Raw genomic sequence first — 17,894 nt, 5'->3', positions numbered from 1 at the left:
TGCTGGCAGACAGGTTGGGTTGTCCCCTCCTCAGCCAACCACTGACCTTCTCTCTGCAGCACCTGGCCCAGCCAGGGGTGGGCACAGAGAATTAAGTGCACGGTTCAAGGGAGTCCTCCAGGTTTTCAGCTTAAGTTCACCACATTCTCCAACATGTCATAGAATCATAAAATTGTTAAGGTTGGAGGATTAGGGTCACTAAGATCACCAAGCCCAATCCCAGCCCATCCCATCCCCACCATAACCACCAAGCCATGTCCCTCAGTGCCACATCTCCACAATTCTTGAACACCTCCGGGGATGGTGACCCCACCAATGCAGTGCCAGTACATCACCGATCCTCCTGAGAAGAAATTTTCCCTAATATTGAACCTGACCCTCCCCTGGCACAACTTAAAACCTTTACTTCTCATCCCTGGTGTCCACTGCTCCAGTGGCCTTAGGAGTGACCCAGCCCACTCCAACAGCTATAGGTGAACCACAACCAGGTAGCCCCAGGGTTGTATGACAGAAACAACAGTCCTCGTTTGCAGTTCTTGGAGCCTCTTGGATCCTTCACCCATCTGGGAGGTGAAACAGAACCACGTGGCCTGCACAGCCCGTGAGCACAGCCTACATTTTGAATATAGATTGTTTTCAATGAGCTGTTACAGTGCTGTTTGCTCAGGGGAAAAATGGCAAGTTATTTCCTTTAACAAATAATTGTGAGAACTTTGCAATGTGTGTGTGAACATTTTATGAGCATAAAATGAGGTGAAGTTTGCCAAAGACATTATTAATTATGAATTGTTCATTCAGCTCTAATTGCTTGGGTCTAGCTGTTGTTAGAAGGGCTGTGTGACGCCTTTGTAGTGTGAAGTTAAGGTCAGATAAGTGTTGGTAGAAATGACTTCATGCTAAGTCAAGTTTTTGCTTGGGTATAATGGGAATCTACCTGCTTAGCTTAGCAAGAGAGTAAATGATGCTGCCCGAGCTCTTGTTGTCACTAGGCAGCCCAGAGAGCTAATGGAGAGTGAGCTGTGCTTTATTGACTCCCACTTTCTTTGTAGAAGAAATAATTAAATTCACCTGCAGAATCCCCATCTTCTCATGCATAGCAGTGTGCAACTTCCCTGCTAACTAGATTAGAGATTACTCATGCCAGAATCACTGATGAGAAAGCACAAGATAGGAGGGATCTGGCTTGGCTTCCAGATCCCAGGTGGTATTTGCAGGATTTATGCTTAGGAAAAGCATCGCTGTGTTTCCTTTTGACCAGCCAAACTTTGTCTGGAAACCCAGAGGAAGAAACATCAGGGAACCCCACTGTCTGTCTTTCAGCAGCATTTTCTGAAACGAAGCTGCACTTTAAAGTCTCGCCAGCTTAGCTCTCACTTTACAGAATATGTTCCCATCTCAAAAATACCAGGTTATTTGCTCTTACCGCCGTAATATTCCCATCCGACATTCACTCTCCTGGAAATCACCAGTCCAACGTTCACCTACCTGCATTCAATTACCTGTCATTGTTCTTGTTCTGCTGTCCTTCTCTCTCCAATTTAGAGATTATATTTCATAACTGACCTCCAACTACCTATTGCCTCCCCGTGACACTCCTCACCCTTTGTCTGCCTGATTGATTAGTCCATTATGTTTTCCATTCTCCAGATGACTTACAGATTGCCTGGTATCTGTCACAGGCTTGCTTTTCTTCTGCAATATTTATTCTTGGAGTTTTGCAATGCCCTCAGGCTGCCGTTCTCTCTCCCTGCTCGCTGTCCCCTACCTGCCTCTCTGGCTAATGGCTAGTTTGGAAAGAGAAGAAACCTGTGGCAAAACAAGTATCCTGTCTGCTGTGAGTTCACACACATGCTGCTTAAAAACCACACTTAAGACGCGGTCGTTTTTCAATGGGGCTCTTTATTTTCTCGGCATCATCTGAAGGTAATAAAATGTCACCAGATCAGATGGCAGTCGGTAGCGCAGCTTGGGAGGCAGCTTTCTCCAGAAAACATTCTCACCTGCAGAACTCAATGAAGCAGCAACCGAGCAGGGAGCAAGGCTGGGTGCAAAGATGTGTGCAGGCAGCAGGGCTCTGCCTCTGCTGGGGGACAGGGTTGGGACACGTCCCGGATCCATCCATCTCCCTGCGCTCAGCAGGGGCTGTCCAGCTCTGCTGCCACTCTTGGCTTGTCCCAGCTCTGCCCATCACTCTGGCATTTAATTAACTGCCCTGCCCGCCTGGATCTCGCAATGGATTTGGGTTGTCTTTCTGAAATGCTTCTTAGCTCGTGTCTGGATAAAGATAGCAGGAGGGATAATAAAGTGCTTGTTGCTAATGTTGCTATCATTGTTATTGTGTTGATGATAATGAAACAAGGCACTGAGTGTCGTGGAGATGAGCCGTGTTGTGGTCAGTGTCACTTCTCCTTGCTGCACTCGTTGTCACACATCAGAGAGAGCAGGAGCCTGACAGCAGCAGTGAGGACAGGGAGCCCCGGCCAGCCAGGCCCCCAGAACTAAGCACAATGAAGGGGTGAGAAGTGAGCAGTGAGGACAATAAAATGGCAATTAAGAATTAAAAACACATCCGACTGATTCCCATGTGAAAGGATGACTAAGCTCATTGAAATCTGCCCGTGTGGTGTGGCTCTGCACTCCTCAAGTTCCTTTGCATTACGATGTTGAGCAGCTGATCCCAGTGCTGGGACCTCTCCACCGTCCTCTTCCCATGCCCATCTGTTCCCTGAAGTGCAGCAACAGGAGCAGCTGTGCTGTCCCTGGGGCAGCTTCGTGTCACTCAACACTTCATACCCCCGATGGACTTCCCCCTGATGTTTTCATTTCTGTCCTTGCAGTTCCAGCACCAGTGGTGACCATCCTGCAGGACCCCCCAATGCTGTGCCCAGTGTGCCTCGCAGCCCCCGCAGCCCACAACTAGCAGACCTTCATGACTTCAGCAGGAACCAGTAGCAACACACAGGCACAAAGGTAAGGAGTGACCTTCATACCTGCATGTCTGGAGTGAGAGGAGGCTGGTGTGAGACTGCTGGGCATGGGGGAGAGTGATGGTGATCTGGGGAAAGCTACTTGAGTGAGCTGTGGCTGCTACACAGCTGAGGGTGTGCCAGCAGTGCAAGTGATCACGATTATTTATATATATATGAGCTTGAATTCACATTCTCCTGTTAAGATTTAAGGGATATAGAAAAAACGCATTTTTTTTCCCCTGAATGAGAAGCTCAATGTGTACCTCCATTCCAACTCCCACAAAATGGTGTTTCACAAAGCAGAAAAAAAAGAAAGCCAGGTTCACATTGGTGCTGTAATTTCGTTTTCCAAGCCCAGAGTTTGCCATGTGCTTCCTGTTGAAATGTGCTGGGCACACTAAGAAGTATTCTTCCCCTTTCTCATCTCCACCTTGGCATTATGAAAAGGGTTTTCATCAGTTCATCGAAAGAAGGAGATAACTTTTTATGAGTGCACAGTCGACAGGGCTGAGTTTTTGGATAGTGTATAATACATTTTTTTTTTGCTCTGTTATTATTTAAAATATGCTTTTTAAGAGGACAAAAGGGAACAGTTTAATGGAAACAAATTTCGACAGCAGAATGTGCAGCTGCATAAAAAAAGATTATTCCTGTTATTGCTTGGGTAGACAAGTGAATTTGGAATTTGAGTACAAAAGGTGTTAAAAAGTGTGCTTAAACTTTTCTTCGGTGTGCTGCTTAGGTTGAAAAGAATAATTTCAGGAGAAAAACTTTCCTCAGAGCCTCCATTTCCAGCATTGTCAAGTCTATAGCAGTGGCCTTTTCCCACAGCTATTATCACGTTTTCACCTCTTCTTCTTTTACCTCGTTTGTCCTTTTTTGAAGAGGCTGGTGAAAGGCGTGCAGGTCCACGGGCTCAAGCCATGGTGGAATGGTAGTGCTGTGTTTGTGGGTACCACTGAAGGCCATATGGGATGGACATGGTGCAGTCGTTGCTGGGAGGCAGGAACTGATGAGCAGATTGGGTTGGGGCTGGTTGTTTGAAAGCACCTACAAGTCTACAGATCCCAAGGCCCACTTTCAAAATGACTTTTAGCCAAAGAGGATGCAAAGATAAGCAGAGAGTAGGTGCTCAGGTCCCTTGGATGGACACAGAAATATCATCAGTGCATGCAGATGGGCAGCAGTGAGCGTCCTGCTGGAGCCAGACCCAGAGCCAGGCAACAAATTACAAATATGAGTGCCAAAACAGCTTGGGACACAAAAGATAAAAGACAGTTGTGTTATTTGAACTGATAATCCTTGAAGGTGTTTCCATCAAAGGCTCCTGCAGGGTCTTTACAATTGAGTGTTATACCACCCTGCACTGAATTACCAAAGATGTAAAGTGGGACTTGCAGAGAAAACATTGTGCCTGCCAGAAAGCAGCAGAATAAGAGTTTCAGGACTCTTATGCTGAATAATTTGGGATTGGTCTCTGTGGACTCTGAGATGCTGCTCCTGCAGGGTAGTGATTGCAGCTGCTGGCCTCAACCCCTTGTCTTCTTCCTCCTTCTTCTGCCCAACCTCTGCATGGGCTGGGTCAAACGCTGCCCAGGCAGCATGAGCATTTCCCCTTCCTTGGCAATCGTTGTCCCTTGTGTTCCTTTCTGAGAAGCCCTTTCACAAGCAAGAGGCAATCTTCCATTGTTGCAAACTTTCATCTCGATGTACATTTTCATGGCCATTCACTTTGGAAGAGGTGGAGAGGTAGTTTACTCTATTAGACCAAATGAAAGGAGCCTATGCAGGTAGCCGGGTGGTATTGTGCAGGGGGTCAGAGGGCTGGAGAGGAGAGTCCTCTGAGACTGCCACCATCCTTCTTTCAGAGGCTGACAAGGAGGTGCTGCTGTTCAGTTTGGCTTTGTTCTTTTTCATGTTGTGTAGGGGCCCTTTTCAAACCACCGCTGACATCTTCAGCGTGGTAGCGTCACTGCTGAGGCCACGATGACCTGACAGCAGCAGGATCTGTAGGCAAGCGTAATGTATTTGGTGAGATGAAGCAGGCGTGCTTGGAGGTGGCTGTGCTCACAGCACTGGGCTGCTCATTTTGGGGGCAGAGGTCCAGGAGGGCGTGGGGTTGGGGACCACAGCCAGCCCGTGCCTACATGGGCAGCTGGTGACACCCGATGGCATGGCCCCTTCTCCAAGTGGCTTCACGCAATGAGCAGATGACTGAAAACCATCTCCTGGGCAATCCACTTCATTCATCAATTAAATTGTTTGCTGTGAACAGTTTGGCCCCATCCAGCTCCAGGATTTCAGCCTTGTAATTTTGCTGGCAGAGGATGGCGGCGCCATGTCCGTGAAATCTGCCTGCCAACTGCTTCCCCTGCTAAGCATTTTCTAGGCTAACGATCCCAAACATCTTGCCAGCAGCCCCAGCTCTGTCCCTTTCAGGGCAAGCCACTCATTTAAACATGAGCACCTCTAAATGACTCCATCTGCTAAGTGACGTTAGGAAAGAAAAGATTATAGCGGGAATTATTGCCACGTCCTCAGGTTATAACCCTGCTATCAAATGGGCTGAAGGAACAAGGGGACCGTGAGGAGCCAGCAGAAGCTCAGAACCACCTGGGTGACCGTCAGCTTGATTTATTTTCTTGCTCATTAGGCAGATTAGAAAGCTGGCAAAAGAAATCATCATCCTCTCCCAGCTGCTTGGGAACCTGCCACGTGGCACAAGACGTTGGGCACAGGGACACGCAGCCTCCTTCCCAGCTTCACATCCCTGCACCGTTGCCACCCAGTACTGGGGCAGGGATGTGGGATGGGTCCTGGGCTGCTGGTGCCACGTCTCTCCTCGGTGGTCCCCTCGTCCCAGAGTGGCTCAGTGACCCACCTGGCAGACCACTGGCCATCACTTGCCTTGCTGTTGTGTGACAGCAAGGCTTACAGATGGCAGCAGTGATAACAATATTGCTTTTGAATAATGGCTTTGACCTCAGAGCCATTCATTACCTTCAGTTCACAAGTCGAACACACTATAGCAAAATAACCCAGTCTGTGGACGTGTTGTCTGCCAGAACCTGCTGCCCTTCAGAGCTGCTGGGCAAGGTTCTGGTCTTTGGTTTTCAGGTGAGCTGTGATCCAATTGCCTGCAGCAGTCGCTCCTCCTGCTTACCAACTGAACTCATTTTTGTGCATCAGAAGGATGGAGCTTAACAGCCCGACTCACTTTAAACCCCAGGGCAAAACTCAGCAGCCAGGAGGCCGGATTGCATTTACTGTGCCACCCGACCTAAAAGCTCAATGAAATCTTCAGACCATGTAACCACATGTTAAATTTGGATCATTTACACCATCCACACTGCAGAGAAAGTCTGCTTAGCTGTTTTGGATGCACTTCCATAGCATGAAATGAAGACACTGTTGTGCACAGTATTTACATACAAGGATGATCTTCCAGCCAGAGTGAGCTACTGCAGACTGCAACACGTTGCTCAGCAAGCGTAGAGGAATCCCTGCTGCCAGCAGAAGCTGAAAGTGGGGGAGAAACAAGGCAGGAGCCTCGGGGAGGGAGGGATGGTGGCTGGCCTGGGGGTCCCCTGCCTCTCACAGGGCTCTTGTCACACTGGGATGAGTCCTGCACTGGGGATGTGCGTGTCCTGTGAGCTGTGCAAATGCTGCATGGTGGTGTGGGGCAGGGAAGACAGGGCTAATTCCTTCCTGAGATGCACAAGGAATCAGCTTATGGACTGAAGCTCTGATTACTCTTAGCCGAGCCTGCTGAGGGTAACCTCACACACATCCTGAAGTTACCCAGCTTTTTGCAAAGTCTGGGGGCTCATCTGGACTCACCTGCCCTGAGGGAGTGGGGGAAGAGATCTGAAGCCCTGAATGCCCCAGGTGGGCAGCACCACCTGGCCCAGTGGAGCACTGTGCTGAGCAGCACCGTCCAACCTTCAAGCTCTGTGTGGTAGCATCTGCCACGGCATCCAGGACAGCCACTGCTTGGGCACCTGGTGCCTGTGAGTGTCCTCCCACCAGCAAGGCCCAACCCTGGGTTGCATCTCCCCCTCTGTCTCCATAGGATGCTTTGCCTTGTGGGATAGGATGTGGGCTGTTGTGCCCCAGCCCCTACCAGCACGTGGCACAAACAGCAAGGCTCAGCCGTGCAGAGCCCCGTGGGTGGGATGCAAAATGAGATCGTGGCTGGCCCCACTGAGCCTCCAGACTGGGGCACGAAAATCTAGCAAGAAGATTAAAAGGTATTCCCAGGCAGAAGAGGGTATTTACTTCCCTCTTTGTGGCTGAGGTGCGCGTGGTGTGGGTGGCACAGGGCTGGTGACCTCCCTGGAGCATCTGCACATGGACAGAGCCGTGTCCCCATGGGGACTGATCCTGGGGGCAGGGCAGTGGCCAGAAAAAGCCTCTTTGGAGCTGCTGGGCATCTCTGATTTCTCCTCCCCATGTGCCCTGTTTTATTTTACTAGGGAGGAAGCTAAGGAAGATTGTCAGATGCTTCTTGCTGCTTCTAGGAAATGAAGGGCCTGGGAATGTGCTCTAAAGTCACTCTTCCTCAGAAAAGACCACAATATCTGACTGAGAAATGCATCTCTTCCTTGGTCAGTACCAAAATCTCAGCGCAGTTTGGGGTAAAGAGTGATGTTTTCTGAATGCCATCAAAATCCACATGTATTTTCAGTATGGAAATGAGAACATCCATAGGGATATGGACACTGGATCCTGGCTGAGGTGGGCAAGCAGCTTTCCCAAGTCTCTTTAAAGCAATTAGGACCCAAACCAACCTCTTAATAAAACTCATTGGTAATGACTGAATTATATTTAAGAGGCTTATTCGTACTAAGTAAATGCAAATAGTTTACATGGAAAACATTTCCCATTAAGCTCATTTCTACATAAAATGCTAACAGATTGAGATTATGACTCTAATGATTATTTTTATTGCTGGTTTGCATTTAAATGGCATAAATTTCCCCCTACTGTTCTCTCTTTGGGTTAAATCAATACCACCTATTAAGAAGGTTCGTCTTCCTCCAAGATTCCTCCCTCTCTTCTTTCTGGCTCATCTCCACGGGTGCCCTTTCCATCCACCCACCACCACCAGAGATTTCGCAGAGCTGCCTCCACGACGCTGGCGTTGCAGGTTTGAAAATCCCCTTCAGGGATGGGCACCTACAGAGCAACTCAAGGGCTGCTGGGCTGGTCCCCTGCCCGAGGAGATGTGGTTGGAGCTGGCTCTTCTTGGAGCTCCTCTATTTTCTCCCCACTGGGCTCGCAATGTTCCTGCCATGCTCCTTCAAAGAGCAGCTCGTCAAGTGGGTGTGGGGTTTCTGTTTGGAGCTGAGTTATCCTGGTACATACACAGCGAAGGATTTTAAGATGCTGACCTTTAAATTGGGCTTCTTCCCGCTCGTGTAAAGAGGAGGAGGGTTGGGTGCCCAAATCTTATTTATTTTAATGACATATCCCTCGTGTTGAGTCTTTGAAGTGCTTGGCTTTAATGCAGCTCTCCTCCCTGTGCTGTAACTTGGCTGTACCATCCAGGGAATGTCTCTGCTCCCTCCATAGGGCCAGGACCTGGAGATCTGCAGGGCCACCCTCATCCCACAGTTACTCACGAGCAGCTCTGTGCCCAGGGCAGAAGCACCCAATGCAGGGACCATCATGCATGGGTTTGTGAGCTCATGGCCATGCTAGCACAGGGATCTCCACGCTCCTTCATAAGCACTGCTGACCTTTCTTTCCTCCATTACTCTCAGCATCACTTTTTTCCTCAGCTTCATTTGCATAGGTTTCATGTTCTCCATGTTTTTGCTTTGTCCCTGTTATCCCATTACCCTGGATAATCAAAGCTGGCTGTAATAGAAACAGCAGAAACAATTTGCTTACCGTCCTATTACAAGATACTCCCTCCACTAAGTCTGAGAATACCTGCAGTTCTCTAGTAATGCTAATTAACTGTGAGTACATATAGAAAGGGAAGCTGACAGCACCAGGACCCTTTGGGACGGTGGGGATTAAAGGAAGATAAGATATTATTCTCCTTTTTCTCTGTGCTTCAGTGTCCCTACCCTCAATGGAAATCACTTTGCACTTTACAGAATGAAGTGTAATACATGGCGGGGGGAGCTGCTGACTCTGCAGAGAGGAAGGAGCAGATTTCCCTGCTTGTAAACCCACAATGAAATTAATGATCCCACTGATGCCTTACTCCTTGCCCTTGCTCTCAGAGCGAGGCGGGATGGGGCAGTCCTCACCCTGCAGCACATCCCACGGTGCAGCTCTGGCTCTATCTACGGGGGCACTGATTTCTGGCAGTTATCCCCTCTTTGTTCTGCACGGCATAATGGGCTCAGGATTGATGCAGCCCATACATGAGGATACAGGGGGTGATTTCCCACCCTTTGGAAGCGGCATCCTCTACAAGTCCCGCATGAGGCTCTTTTTTGAGTGGCAGCCAAATAGAGAGTGACTTGACGCAGCCAGACATGCGTGGAGAACCGTCAGAGCACTCTGTGCAGGAGAAATCCCACTCAGGCCCACCCACCAGCTCCTCGGCAAGCAGCAAACTCCATCATCCAAAATGCAGCCCCACGGAGCATCCCCACAATGCCTGTGGGCCTGAGCCCTGTATGCCTGGAAAGGGGGAGCCACTCTTTGGGATGGCAGCTGCAGAAGCAGCCCCAGCTCTCCCCCTGCCCCCAGGTCTTAAATGGGAGAAAGCCATTACCTGCTAATTAATTGCTGCACCGCTGATGAAAGCCTCATGTTGGGGGTTTCACCACGTCTCTCATCCCCCAGGTCTGACAAAGATCTTTACGCAGCTGTGACTCAGAGAGAGGCATCAGTGGAGGGAGTTTGTAGGTGCAGGCAGCAGCTGTCACGTGGAGTATAAATAACGTACGTGCACCTAGGAGCTCGGGACCTTCCTTTCCCCAGTGGTACCAACTCCTTTACTTAGTCCCTGCATCGTGCTGGGGCTCTGGCCATGTGAAAGGGTTCTTATGGCACAGAGGGCACCTGCCAGCCCCAAAGCAAAGCCCCTTGTCCTGTCCCCTGCAGTCCAAAATGTTTTGGTTCTGATCAGGCAGTGTAAGCATTAACTGCAGGAGCGGGTTTAGAAAGGAAAGTGTGATGAGCTCGCTTTACAGGAAGGGTGGGATGGGAAATCAGAGTCTATCACTGCAGGCAGCTGGGAATTTCTTGTTGATTTTACATAGCTGAGGCAAAGGTAAATTTCCTATTAACTTCTCTGAGAGAGTTTGTAATGATCTGACCCTTAAAATTAAAGATCTGGAGCTAAGCAGCAGGGCTACTGACTCCAGCACAGCTCCACCTAAGGAGCCAGCAGCTTTCCATGGCAGTCCCACTCAGTGCTGTTCTGTTTCTTAACTCCTGACACCATTTGGGAAAAACACACACGCACACAAAGCCAAAGGTTGAATTCACCAGCTTTGTTTCTCTGCTGTTCAAAGGAGAAGCAGTCTGGATTTTAATTGGCACCAAGTTCTCCAACGAGCAGCTGGGGCTGTCCTGAGTGCTGGCACCCAGGCAGAGCACAGCAGAAGGGATGAGGGCTGCGTGAAGAGCTTGGGTGCCTGCCACCCATCTGCAGGTATTTGCAGCTCTCCTCACCTGCATCACGCTGACCTGGGGGCAGAGAGTGGCTTTATTTCTGCTCCTTAACGCAATGGTCTCTTCTCAGCAGCGCGTTTCCTTCCACTGATCTTTGTGCACAATACAGGGGAGCCACACACCGAGTGGTTCGCACTGGAGGTCACAGCACAGAGGTAATGGAGTTGTTTCCTCACCCTTTGTATTTCTGGCAATGCAGCTCAGCCTGTGCTCATGCCTCTGCACAGAGTTGGGACCGGAGCCCACAGGAGGAGGCCCACGGGCAATCAGCACGAGCTGCGTGCTGCTGTGGAGAGAAGCAGGAGCATCTTGAGCTGTGGTCACCCCCCAGTTTAACCCTGCACCTTGGCCAAATGGAAGCCATCCATTCCATGGCAGGTGGGGAGGTCAGGTCCTGCTGGCGATGTGGCACCACATGGTGAATCATGGAGCACAGGGTGAGCTCATGCACTGCTGGGATGCGGAGCAGCGTGACCCCTTTTCTACAGGTGTCTCCCTCACTCTGAAGTGGCTTGAGGCTTTCAGAAATCCCTGCTGAAGGGATGATTCATCTGAAAACAAAATCTCCCTGCTCCCTTGGATCAAGCCACGGTCATTGTGTCCACCGTGAGCAGAGCGAAGGGCCAGGTCTGTGCCTAGGAGAGCTGCAGGGGGGGCAGCACAGTGACTGCTTTGGGATTTTTCCCTCTGGGCATACAGGGGTCCTAGCTGCTCCTCTCCACGAGCCTCAGCATTGCTCCCACCTTTCTACTCTCTGCTTTCCCTCCTCATTCTGGTCACCTGGATCTTCACCCCAACGAAGCACTTTTACATGTGCCCTCTGTCCATCACACTCCTTGGAAATACCTGCTTTGTCCCAAGAACCCCTATTGCCCCCAGCTGTGCTAGACAAAGCCCTCAGCAAAGCACTGCCAGCCTGCCTGTCCCAAAAGCTCAGCTGCCAAATCCCAGTGGGGCAGATATAGTTATTGCGAGGAAGCTTTTTATTTACCATGACCTTTCTGACATTACGGTAAATGCATTTCAGAGCACGAGATGTGTAAAAATAAACTGCAAAGAAATCAAGACAGCTAATTAACCAGAGGTTACTGCTGGGCTCGGTGACTGTCAGCCCGTTTGAAGTTCTCCTTCGCACAGGCAGATGTGTGCGCAATGCTGCTGCTCCTTTGAATCAATGTCTTGGTTTCAAGAGTGTTTTCAGAGCTGGATGTGACTAAGCACATGCGAGGCCTGTCACAGCAAGCCCGGGCAGGATGCTCACGTCCTTTAACCTCGCACTTCCCCGGCACTGCAGAGCATGGTAGAGCAGCACTGCCCTTGGCTCTGCCTACAGCTCAGGCTGGACGTGCATCTAACACTGCAGATATGCAGCAATGGGAAGTGAGGCAGTGCTGCCTCCTCCTGGGTCAGGGTGCTGTGTCCAGAGGGGAGCCCAGGCTGTAGTGGGAGCTGACAGAAGGGCCCCAAGGTCTGAGCTGTGCCCCCCACCCCAGCCCAGCCCGCTGCCTTCCCTGCAGGTCTCTCCTCCTGCCCCTTTCCTCCCACCTGCTTCACTCCCTCCTCCTCAGCTTGCTGCTCATTTCCTTGCAGAGTTCAGACCACGCACAGGGGCTTTGTGTGCATGTGTGTGTGCAATTCAATTAAACAAAACACAATGAAATCAGGGAAAGCCTCAGACAGACAGCAGTTCCCCACTCTCTGAGCACTGAGCCCGCTTGTGCCCTTGTCACATGCGGGTTTGTATGCAGCAGCCCCAGGGATTCCTCACTTGGTGTTCCCATCCCACAGCCTCTCCTTTCACTGCGCTGTTTGGACCTGGGGCTGCTCATTGAACTGTCTCCAACACTCAGCCTCCTCCATCCCTCCTCTCCCCTCTTTGTGGCTCAAAGAGACCCCACAAAAAACAGCACTGGTGCTGCAGTGTGGGCCATTTGCTCAGCATCCTGGTGGTTTTCCTTCTCCTTCTCCCCCTGTAATCCATTCATACCATGAACACATGCTTTGTAGCAGCTCCTGCTACCAGCCAGTTTTCTCAGCTCTCCCTGCACGTGTGTGTGGCAGTGGGTGCTCTCTCCTGGGGCTGCTGCTCCCCGGGGCTGGTTCCCCTAAAATGCAAAATTCTCCCAGCCCCTTTCCTCTGCCTGCAATCCAGGGTTGTGAAAACGCACTTGAAATGAGATTAATGCAATCCTGGTGCTCTGTACTCCTGTTTTAGCAAGCAACGCAGTGAGAAGAGGAGCCCCAACCCAGCAGCAATGCCACCACGTGAATCCTGCTCAGGGATAGGGAGGTTGCACAGTGACATCTCAGCACAGCCCTATGGAGCAGTGCCCAGGGACTGTTCTTACCTGGGGCCCACTGGGAGGGCTGCAGCTCCCAACCTTGGGGTCCCAGTCACTGCAGTGGATGGGAGATGGTGACTGCATGCCCAGCGGAGGGGAGGCAGATAGAAAGCCCTGCCTCAGTTGTGGCTCCTCCAGCCTGCATGCAGGGACCCAGGGTCCCCACAGCACAGGAATACATTTCAGCTGACACTGGTTCTGCAGAATTTCCCCTGCATGCAGCCAATGCACCTGGAGCCGTTCCCAGATGTCTCTCCTTATTAATGCCCCTCTAGCAATTTTCTGAGGACCGGCCTCCATCTCCAGCATTTAAAACAGTCCCTTCCTCTTTGATTTATGGATATTAATCCATGCCAGCAGGCAAGAGGCATGACATGTCTACATAATATATTCATTATTAAATTGTTTTTGTTCCTTTCTTTTCTCCTCCACCTCCAAGGCTGCGCCTTCCTTATCTCTCCATAACATTTGAACCCATGTGCTGCGCTCAGAATGACATCTTCCAGCACGGAGCAGCTGCATCACTTGCTAGGTCAATGTTACAGGTCCATACTTCCTCCCCAGAGGCAGCATTCAGACTCTGGCACAGAGAGGACCCTCTCAGCCCCACCTCCTGTGCCCAGGATGGTGGCATCCCATCAGTCCCATGGCACTTGCTCGGACTGTGACATGGGCAGGCTGATGGCAGGAGCCTGCTGGCAGCCATGCCTGAAGCAGAGCCCAGGCGGGGATCCAGCAGTGTGAGCTGCTGCCGCATGTGTTCAGATGCTGGCTCTGGATCAGCCATGGCTAATGCTGTCCAACCTCCTGATTCAAGGACCCAAACCCAGATAAAACAATGTGAGCTCCAACGCTCCTGCTCCCCACCTGCTTGGCTGCACGCCTGGCTCTGGGCGCTGCTGGGGGCAGGCTGGATTTAGGCCAGCACTGGGCTCCCAGTGAACTCAGTGTGCTGGGAAGAGAGGAAGCAAAGATCACCGGATCACGGTATGTGGTTCCTTCCATGTCTGCTCCTGCTCAGCACCCACTGACAGACCTTGGGCGCTCCTCCCTGGAAGCTGTGCTTTTCCCCTTCTCTTAGCAGTAGCAGAAAGCCGAGCTTGCCTGGCTGCTGTGCCCACTACTGCAGCACAGCCCATCCCACCCCTGCTCCCCACCACCAGGCTAAGCACTGCTTTCTCCAGACCCCCCACCACCCTGCCCCAAAACAGCACTTAGATTTTGCTCTGATGCTAGTCACCGTGAGGCAGCAGGATGTTAGTGACTTCAGGAGCTCAAGAGCAGCTTGAAAAATATGTCTGTTTCTGTTGGTGAGAATGAATCTGTCCCAGTGGCAATAAGGCTGCTTTTGTTCATTGGGCTCTTAACAGTGATTATTGTTGTTTTTCAATTTAAAAACCAGGTGGTCTGTTTATAAAGTATAGTATGTGGATTGGAATGGTTTGTTTTTTTCTTTGATTGAGCCCTTAAGGTGTGCTCTCAGTTCCACTACTGACAACCAAACGGAGCGGAGGTGAGTGCAGATCCCCACTGGGGAAATAAGAAGCACAGCTCAGCTAAGGGAGCAAGGCTGCAGCCACACTTTGCAGCCCTGGTGCAAGGTGTGTCTGTCGCTCTGAAGTGCTTTTGTTAGGTGGTGAAAGGGCCCTGCAGAGTCCCTGGATGGAGGCACCTTTGGTTGCACCACACTATACTCTTGTCCAAAGTGGAGGTTGATCAGAGCTGCCCTTGGCATCACCTGCATCCCTTCCCATCTGAGCGTGGGTTGTTCTGGTGGGGCTTGCTTCCCTGCATCAGTGCAAGACATTTGGAGCATTCTGGCCAAGGATGTTTCATCACAAAAACTTAAGATTGAGGCACCAAGCAGCTCATTGTAATGCTATCAAAGGCTCTGATTTGTGTGCTGTCTAACTCAGGGTTTGGGCTGCTCAGGCACACTGGAGCATCGCTTTCCATGCAGTCCTCCATCAACACCAGCACCCGACAGGAGGGAACACGAAGTCACACAGCACAGCAGTGACACAGCTGCCCAGCACTCAGCTCACTGCTGACCCTGGGAGTCCCTGGGGCAGACCTCCTCCTGCAGGTCGCCCTGTGCCCAGCCCAGCAGCCCCACCATGCCACCGTGTCCATGCTGAGTCTGCCCTTTGTCACCGTTCTCACCGCAGCTTATCTCATAGTGCTTCTGTCTCCATTTCCCCACACAACCCCTTTTACTCCCACCGTTTAGTTATTTTCTTAATTAAATATAGATTATGGCACCGGGAATAGGGATTATTACTTATTCATAAGCTACTTAGATTTTAAAGTGTGTGCAGAGCAGGGCTTATCACACGTCTGTGTCTGCATCATTACCGTGTCAAGGGCCGGGGTGAGCTCAGCTTTACCCAAACCGTGCTCCTCTTCTCTCTCCCAGCTGGAGCAGCTCTCCCATCTCTCCCACTCCGTCCCTTTCCAGCTGAGGCTTGCCAGCCTTTTCCCAAGGAAACCGTTTTCTTTTCCAGCCCCACCGTGACGCCTCTGCTTTACCTCCTCCCTGGGTCTGTTTGCATCTCGCTCCGGGAGCGTTCCCCATCCCTCCTGCTGTGCACACAGCTGAAGCTCGGCCGCTTCGCCTTCTGCCTGTGAAAGAACGGGGACTTATTAGGAAGCAGCTCTGCAGGAGGTGCTTTTCTGCATGGTTTTCTAGGAAATTCCTCCTGCTACCTGGGTAATGGTTGCCCGAGCAGCAGCCTGCTGTGTGGGGCAGGAGGAGGTGGCTGGGGAAGGTGGGAGAAGCAGAGGGAGGAATGCAGGGTGGGTGCTGGGTGCATCCCCAAAACCTCGGGGTTCTGCTGTGTGCCTGAGCAGAAGGGCCAAGAGCTGCTCCCCTTTCCACAGGACAAGCATCTGCTTCCCAGGTGCCTTCTCCTGCCTTAAAGAATGGAGCAATAACAAAAACCTCTTACCTGATTGATGGATTCCAGATTCTTAGTCCAGGTTTTGCTGTCCCCACGCAGTGCCATTAACATCTGGTGCTGCAGGGTGTCCCCATGCAAGCTCAAGGAGGGAACAGGGCAGCTCATCACACACAGTTCTGAAAAGAAAGAGGAACCATTAAACCCCAGTCCTCCCTCCTCCACCACCACCCCCCCATCATCCAGGGCTGCCCCCAGGCCAGCAGCAGGGTCCCAGCATCTTGCAGCCTTGCTCTTACCCCAGCACCCAGTAGCATTCCCACCATGCTCACAGTGCTTCACCACATCTCCTGCTGTTTCTGTACCCTGTGTGGCCATTTTTGTGCAAACCAGCCTAAAACCTCTGTCTTTCATTGTCCCCATGCCTCCCAAATGGTACTTTCTGGCTATTTTAAGGACTACTGCACAGTCCTGGCTTGATAGCCTTGAGGACTAAAGACCTTTTGTCAACAGAGCAGATGCAAGACAAGCTGCTGCAAGATTCCTCAGAGCAAAATGATTTTGATAAATTGGAGAAATGGCTTGAAATCAATACACTGAAATTCAATAAAGTCAAGTGCAAAGTGCTTCACTTAGGAAGGCGATATCAAAATCGCAGATGTAAGATGGGGAAGAGCTGGTATGCCAGCAGGAGAGCAGCCAAGGCTCAGGCAGCAGAGTAGCCCTCAAACTGAGCAGCAGACAATAACCTGACGCTTTAGGAAAGGAAAGAAAAGGCACATCTTGCCTGGAGATGTATTAATAGTTTCAGATGGAAGACAGCAAGGTAATTTATTTGGCTCTATTCAGTGCTGGTAAGGCAACAGCAGGAGATACATATCTCCAGGTTTGGCCATCGCAACTTTCAGAGAAATCCAGACAAATTGAGGGAGTTCAGAGTGTTTGGAAAAACATGTTCCAGGAAGATGGACTGAAAGAGCTGGGTTTGTGCTCCAGGACAGAGACTGAGAGCAAGACCATGTGTAACATTCATCCAGAAAGGAAAGGGCAGTTATAAAGTTGATGGTGATCAATCGGTAGCTGGTTGGACAAGATGTAATAGACTTGAAGTGCGGCCAAGTCGAGTTAGATGCTCAGGGAAAGCTTCCTAAGAATAAGGCTGGCCAGGAGACAATGCAGGGTGCAGGGGAGCCCTGAGTGCTCCAAGAGCCTACTGGGGTTTAAGGGAAGAAGTTGGAGATGAAGATGGCTTTGCTGTGAGCCAATTGCCAGGCTGAGTTGTCCATATGCTTTAAGGCAACGTCTGAGAGGGCTCTGCACCACTCTCCTCACTGGCCAGGAAGCTTTCCCACATCTGCCATCAGAGAAATCAGAGGCAGAAACCACAATCCAGGTGTCTCCAAGGATGCCTTGCTGTGCTCTTCAGAAAGGCCTCAGCCTTGTTGAGCCTCCAGATCAATCCCTCTCAGCTGCATTTTTGATCATAATTAATGTTTGCTGTGTAATTACATTGATTTTTTTTAATGTATTCTGAGATATGAGGGAAATTCAAAGCCTGAATGTATCAGCTGAGCTGAAGGGAAGTGCCTGGAGGGTGCAGGTAAATGCCCCGTGTTACCAGGGCTCTGCAGAGCTGCATCACACAGGGCTGGACACGGAGACGTTTGCTGTGCTGCTCTTCTATTCCCTGGCCAAACCTCTCCACCATCTGGGAACAGGACTTCATTCATTCACCCTCGGGGTAGACTGAAACCCACCTGAGCTTCCCAGGTCCGAAGGAGGTGGATGCCCACCAGGGAGCACGGTGCAGAGCTGATGCAACGTGCACTGCCCTTCGGATGCCTGCGGGCACTGCTCCCGTACAGGCAAGGCAAACTCATCGCCTGCGCGTCCCCGAGCGTCCCCCCTGTTATAAGGTTTGTTGCTCATACATTTTTAATGGCATCTTGTTTTGCATCACCTGTTAATTACGTGCCCTCTGAGGATGGCTCCTGCCTGAGCAGTTCCGAGGGGGCCACGCAGCACCGGCTCAGCACTGCACAGAT

General features: G+C 50.9%; 1 protein-coding gene and 1 long non-coding RNA gene across 3 annotated transcripts in view; one reads left to right on the top strand and one right to left on the bottom strand.

The window, feature by feature from the left end:
* The first annotated feature begins 2,849 nt into the window (after nucleotides 1-2,849).
* The window catches only part of ELFN1 (extracellular leucine rich repeat and fibronectin type III domain containing 1), a 37,172-nt gene continuing 22,127 nt past the window's right edge, over nucleotides 2,850-17,894 (top strand). For both annotated transcript variants that reach the window (XM_065732904.1, XM_065732903.1), the window contains exon 1: nucleotides 2,850-2,970. The gene's annotated coding sequence lies outside the window, so the exon portion shown is untranslated. The remainder of the gene's footprint in view (nucleotides 2,971-17,894) is intronic.
* Nucleotides 7,736-17,112, bottom strand: LOC136046372 (uncharacterized). The gene is made up of 5 exons (XR_010621975.1): nucleotides 15,901-17,112; nucleotides 15,482-15,574; nucleotides 13,820-13,904; nucleotides 9,706-9,852; nucleotides 7,736-8,831 (listed from the first exon to the last, which is right to left on the bottom strand). It is a non-coding gene; the product is annotated as an uncharacterized LOC136046372 (long non-coding RNA).

This window comes from Cyrtonyx montezumae, unplaced genomic scaffold (genome assembly GCF_038088225.1).
Source record: "Cyrtonyx montezumae isolate F1298 unplaced genomic scaffold, pur_monq_1.0 scaffold_16, whole genome shotgun sequence".
NCBI lineage: Eukaryota > Metazoa > Chordata > Aves > Galliformes > Odontophoridae > Cyrtonyx > Cyrtonyx montezumae.
The sequence above is the reverse complement of the archived record's forward strand: the minus strand, read 5'-3'. Positions and strand labels throughout refer to the sequence as shown.